A 7,311-nucleotide genomic window follows, 5' to 3' on the forward strand; every position below is an offset into this window, starting at 1 on the left:
GTTCATCCACATTCAAGTTGCTCTTTTTAACAAATGTCCTCATCAGATCTTCCCATTCTTCAATTTCAATTGTATCTGAACCATCACCTCTGAATGAAGGTGGCTCCTTGAATTTTCTGTGCTGAATCACTTGGCTTTGTGACAAATTAGCCATGTTTGAGGGGCTCTCACTCTTATGATCATCAGTGTGTTTTTTACTTGGTGCGTCTGTGTCAAAGCTATGGGAACTGAGATGAGACATAATGTTCTCTGCTAATTGTTGGCCAATTTGATGGACAATTGAACTCATCTGCCCTACCATATCAGGCACACTATCGTTGCTGGGTGTAGATGTGGAGGCTACTCTGTGATTGACATCTGACTGCATGTCTGCTGTATCGTACTCTCGAACAAAACACACCCCTCTTGTAAAACCAGGTCTACTATTGCTATTGCCAGTGTCAGGGCTATCCATCGGAAAGGGAATTGGGAAACCTAAAACCCCTCTGCCTCTACCCACTGGAACAGGAGTACATTGATCAGGTAAGTATCTATTGATATTACTCATCTTAAGCAATGAAATACGCTATAATAAGTACAGGCATTAACCCAAGATCAAAGAGCAGAAAGAGAAAAGTCCAATAGAGCGAAAAAGGATAAAGTCAATGAGTCCCTCAATCACCAAAGGCTGTGGAATGATGACGAACAGTTCAACTGATGAAACACGCTTCCAGTCCTAATGCAGCAGCACGGTGATCTCAATCAACTTGCTTGAAGACACGACCCATAGCAACACAGCGGCATCACAACTTCACGGCACCAATGTGACGGTCTTGCTTGGTCGGTCTGCTTTCTGCACAAATGGAGACGGTGTGTGTAAATAGGGTTTTCATCGATTCAGAATGAGAATAAACCATTTCCACAGCAATACTTCATTAACTCTGCTCTGTTTATTTAAAACAGTTTTCTCTTTTTTTATTCTGTCACTCAAATTCTTTTTTACTTTGTGATCGTATAGTGTTTCAGTTGGAAATATTTACAGGTTGAATATAGATTACACATTTTCAATTGATTATAAATCACAAATCAATGAATAAAGATCCTCAATGAATCACAGAGCAATACAATTAAACTTAGTCAAGGGAAACATCTCCACCTAGCGGAGAACTTGAGCAACTCATTTTGATTAAAACAATTTCACAACATTTAACAGCATACCTGCACAAATGGAGACGGTGTGTGTAAATAGGGTTTTCATCGATTCAGAATGAGAATAAACCATTTCTACATGAAACACAAGGCAACACACAATTTGATTACCATCGGGTCTCTAAACACGTTATAACTCAATATTGAGCAACACACTCGAAGCCAAACAAGGCTTAACAGAGTTCCAACATATTCATTGAAAGATACAGCCACAATAAAAGCAACTACTTATTTGTTTAGGACACTTATAAATGGTAATTCTCAGACCGTGAAAAACGTGCAACTCACCCACAGCAATACTTCATTAACTCTGCTGTGGGCGGTCCCTACTCCGCACGCTAAATCACATCACACAGCACATAGATGGCGCTGTCCCCATTTATGCATTAATTTAACATTCCTTTTAACTCCGTTACACCAGCAGATAGTTTACCTCAGATCTAAACAAAAACACCCTGCAAACTCAATGTGAACCCACAAAAATATTCCATAGCAAGATGGCATCAGTCACTCAGTATGTACATTTAATATTATTTTTGAAGTAGATTATAAACGTATCCATTTATTTGCTAGTGCAGTGCACTTCCAGAGAGAGCCCGCCCACACTCGCTTTTGATTGGCTGTGATATTTGAGTGATTCTGTCAATCAGATATGGTGTTGTGTTGTGTCACATTTGGTGTGGACCGCTTTTTTGCTAGAATCTTGTGGCATCTCTTGTAGTTAGGACAGGGTGTTAGACAAGATGATTCATAACCACTGGAAAGTGTGGGTGTGTGTGTGTGTGTGAGAGAGAGAGCTCTTGAATACATGGCTTATGAGGATACAAATGTTTTAATAAACATGGTTTATGAGGACACTTCCTTTAGGGGTAGGTTTAGGCTTAGGGGACAGAATATACAGTTTGTGCGGTTTAAAAACCATGACACCTATCGCTGTCGCTGTAATCCACATTGAGTGTGTGTTAGGTTGGTGTAATGGCTCGTTTCCGTAAGCATCCACAGCTCAGACACTTCAAGATGTTTAGACTAACATGCATGACTCCTCCCAGGTTATACAGCATGTGATAGAAGGTGTGAACAGACAGGCTGCCCGTCTCATCCGCGTACTTCAGCGCCACGATCGGAGTGTACAGAGGATTCGTCAGGTTACGGAACGGAGGCCGCGGCGACTCAATCACCTTCTTAGTGACCTTCAGAGACACAGACACACAGAGTGAGGGCTTTCTGTTTGCATCCGAATTACATTATTAAAGAGAGCTTATGATATCTTTCTTTTAGTTTTACTAAACCATAGCATTGCATTTGAAACTATAGACCACTTTTATAAAAAATCCTGATGAAATTGCACTGGAATAGTTCAAGTTGTAATAATCTGACTGTCATCGGTTTGCATTAAATAAAGATGTATCATATCAATCCCAAATTCAGTATGGAGTACCACAAGGCTCAGTGCTAGGACTGTTGATTTTTCTGTACATGATACAGGAAGACCAGGAAAACCAGGCAAGTCTTCTGCACAGATCCTTTTGGCAAGCTTTAATTCCCTACCAAGGGCCGGTGTTATGTATCTCAATGATTAAGGAGAATGAACTGAATGAATATACTGAATAATATCAATTTACAATCAGATTTGTGTTGCAGCCTGGAATTAAACCACACCATGTCCATTTATCTGGCCAGAGGAGAACTTTTCCCCTCACAAAGCCTAGTTTCTCCAAAGTTTTTTTTTCTCCATTTCAGTCACCAATGAGTTGGAGTTCCTTACCACTGCCTCCTGCTTGTTTAGTTAGGGTTAGTTCACCCGAGAATGGGAATTTGCTACTCACCCTCGAAGCATCCTAGGTGTATGTGACTTCCCTCTTTCAGATTAATCCAATTGAAGTTATATGAAAAATTATCCTTGCTCTTCCAAGCCTTTCAATAGGGATAAGCGGGTATCTGTAATAAAACTTCCCTCACATGGCTCTGGGGGGTTAATAAAGGCCCCCTGTGTAAATAAACATCCACATTTCAAACGTAATAAACCCTTTTTTCTCACTTTTGCTGACTGTTGGGAACCAGAAGATGTGCAGGTGGAAGATGGATAAAGTATGCATTGAGTGTAGGAGCAAAAGAAACTAAGTTTCTTGGGACATGTTATTACAGATGCGCACACTTTATTTCATGTCTTCTGAACTGTTGACAACAAACACCCGCTTACCCCCATGGAAAGGCTTGGAAGAGCAAAGACAATTTTTAATATAACTTCGATTGGATCATTCTGAAAGAGGAAAGTCACATACACCTAGGATGCTTGAGGGTGAATAGAGGATGAACTAACCCTTTAATACTTGGCAGGTATTATCGACTTGATCGCACAGACAGTAATGGGTGAGGACTGAATTGAGCTAGATAATGACATTTCTCCAGCTGCTTTAGAAATTAACCTCATTACATCTGATTAACTTAACACAGTTATTAATATAAACTGAATTGTCAATAAACTGATTTCTACAAAATTATGTAATTGTCCTTGTTATAGTGTAGAATTTTTGCTATTATATAGACTTCATGGTTATTGTGATTGTTCTTGGTGTGAACAGGCGTTTACTGCCATGATTTCTGACCTTGGCAATGTCTTCAGGTGTTTGGCCCAGGCCTTGGAAGATGTTCGCTGCACTGGGCAGGTAGCAGGTCCTGAAGTGGTGAAGCGTCTCTGGATCAGTACCGACATACTCTTTCTTAGAAACATCTGCAAACATCTTCATCTCAAACTCAGTGTGTACGGGCCCGGGCTCGATCATTGACACACTGTCAGGCAGACAAATACACCTCCATCAATAACAACAGAGAGGAATCACACAGATCAAGAACTGCTGCTCTAAGATCAACCTCAAGAACAGTGCTTATGAAGGTCCAGATCCTCCTGCTGGTTAGTTTGTTTTTTTTAAATAAGTATTCAAATAGTTATTTCATCAGCATTCACTTTCATCAGCAACACCATTTATGACTAATGAACTTTCATGTCATTTTTGTTTAAAGGATAAGGTTTTTTATTCAATTAGTCAATACTCACAAATATCACTTTCTCTGCAATTTGTAACCAATCTATTTTAGTTAATTTCTATGACTTTCTCTGGTCCAGAAATCATACTTTTAAAAATCACATCAATGTTTTCCAATGCCACAGTATTCCTGGTTCCTAAATACATTTGATGTTATCTTGATTCTTTAATTGACTGAACAAATTAGAATGTTTTTAACCATATATCTTGATTTTTAGTTGTTTTAGCTTATTTTAAATCATTAAATATCTTTAAGTCATTTTGTTGTCCCTTGTAGCTGTGATCTTCATTGGGTTTGTACAAGTCCCCAGCCCCTCCAGACCACCAGAGGGGACCCATCACACTCCATCACTCTGATTCTGTTCATGTTGTTTGATCACTTGATGAACGAGTCAAAAAGTGTCAGATGCTAAAGACATCAAGTGACAGTAAGTGTGTGTGTCAGAATGATCAGGCAAACTCACGTGATGTTAAACTTGAGCAGCTGGACGGCCAGACTCTCGCAGAACCCCTCTATGGCGAACTTTGAAGCCGAGTAAACATCATTAAACACCACACCTGTGAAGAGCAACACGAGTCTCATCTGTACGTTTCTCATCATGCTTATATCTGCTCTGTGTACTGCAGTTAAGCTGTAAATGTTTCACGTGTTTGTCATTCAGCAGATCATTGGTGTCCATCAGCATGAAGAGCTCTTCTACAGTGTCTATGTGATCAGTATATCAATAATCCTCAAGAAGAGATAATGTCTTAGGAAGAGTTCTTCAACTCCACTAATGAAATGAGAATAATAGTATATAGTGAATGGTGTTTACCCTGCAGGCCCATGGCACTGCTGATGACGATGATGTGTCCGGAGCGTCTCCTCTTCATGTCAGGCATCACCTCTTTAATCATGCGAACCGCACCAAAGAAGTTAGTCTGGAACACTTCATCATGTCATCGAGACTGAGAGCCTCCAGCGGCCCCACCAACCACGCCAGCCGTTATTAACTACACACACAGATCACAGATACTTCACCAGCGCATGCATGTAAGGCCTGTCCACACCAACACAGACTTCACAAGGAACCAAAAAACATTTTTAAAAAGGTACTGTAAACTTTTTATATCACAATTGTAACTTTATTTCTCAACGATTAATCATATTATATCTCGCAATTCTGATATTATAATTCTTACAATTCTGAGTTTATATGGAAACTTGGATTGTGAAAAATAAAGTCAGAAATGCAAGAATTGCAAGTTGTAAAGTTAGTTTGACTCTCTGGAAGGAAGTCTCATGCAAGAAAATATCAGAATGCAATAGGTACACAAGGATAATTATAAAATACATGCTTTTTTATTTGTAATATTTTCATGTGGTTTGATGTGCTATGACTGATGTTTGTCATAGATGCTTTTAATTATGTATTCGCTGTCCTAAACACAATCACAAGGGCTGGTACTGGGCAACTCTTCATTTCTAAAAACAGAACCAAACTGGGCCAAACAGCATTTGACAAGGTGTTTGTTTTTTTGCACCAAATCTCGACAGCAAATCATTGGTTGTGGTGTGAACAGGACCCTTCTTCCTAATGATTTATTGTGTTGCATCCCTGTACTGACTCTATTTACTTCTCTTCAGCAGACTTTCACAGAAACTGGAGTTACTGAGTTGATTCGACAGCAGTGTCAGTGTGAATCTGCTTCACTGATCGTGTTAATCTGACGATTCAGAAATCATGATCAACATACTTCTTTCTTTTACAGATGTGTGTAACTGTGTAACAGACAGAGGAGCACTGCATGACGCTCAAGCTGAGATACATGTAAAGACTGACTTCATCTGCTTAGTCTAAATTGGTCATGTAACCTAAGACCGGATGAACACAATCCACTTGAGACACTTTAGACATCACTCAGTATGTCTACATGTCGATCCTCTGATGCTGTCGACACCACTGTTTTGACAGATTCATCACGCAGACGTCCAGCGTGAGCAGAGACAGAGTTTTACCGTACACGTCTCCCGCCGCCTCAACTAACTTATCCTTCCTCTTCAGATCCCGCATGGTCCCTATGACTGAACACACACACACACACACACACACACAGAGAGAGGAATAAATACTGAACACACACACACACACACAGAGAGAGAGAGGAATAAATACTGAACACACACACACACACACACAGAGAGAGAGAGGAATAAATACTGAACACACACACACACACACACAGAGAGAGAGAGGAATAAATACTGAACACACACACACACACACACACACAGAGAGAGAGAGGAATAAATACTGAACACACACACACACACACACACACAGAGAGAGAGAGGAATAAATACTGAACACACACACACACACACACAGAGAGAGAGAGGAATAAATACTGAACACACACACACACACACACACAGAGAGAGAGAGGAATAAATACTGAACACACACACACACACAGAGAGAGAGGAATAAATACTGAACACACACACACAGAGAGAGAGAGGAATAAATACTGAACACACACACACACACACACAGAGAGAGAGAGGAATAAATACTGAACACACACACACAGAGAGAGAGAGGAATAAATACTGAACACACACACACACACACACACAGAGAGAGAGGAATAAATACTGAACACACACACACACAGAGAGAGAGGAATAAATACTGAACACACACACACACAGAGAGAGAGGAATAAATACTGAACACACACACACACACACGCAGAGAGAGAGAGGAATAAATACTGAACACACACACACACACACAGAGAGAGAGGAATAAATACTGAACACACACACACACAGAGAGAGAGGAATAAATACTGAACACACACACACACAGAGAGAGAGGAATAAATACTGAACACACACACACAGAGAGAGAGGAATAAATACTGAACACACACACACACACACACAGAGAGAGAGAGGAATAAATACTGAACACACACACACACAGAGAGAGAGGAATAAATACTGAACACACACACACACACACACCAGAGAGAGAGAGGAATAAATACTGAACACACACACACACACAGAGAGAGAGGAATAAATACTGAA

General features: G+C 40.1%; 1 pseudogene; it reads right to left on the reverse strand.

Annotated features, from left to right (window-relative positions):
- Positions 1–1,984: 1,984 nt before the first annotated feature.
- Positions 1,985–6,286, reverse strand: LOC113077147 (retinol dehydrogenase 8-like; annotated as a pseudogene).
- Positions 6,287–7,311: the final 1,025 nt, after the last annotated feature.

Source organism: Carassius auratus, unplaced genomic scaffold (genome assembly GCF_003368295.1).
Source record: "Carassius auratus strain Wakin unplaced genomic scaffold, ASM336829v1 scaf_tig00021687, whole genome shotgun sequence".
Taxonomy (NCBI): Eukaryota; Metazoa; Chordata; class Actinopteri; order Cypriniformes; family Cyprinidae; genus Carassius; species Carassius auratus.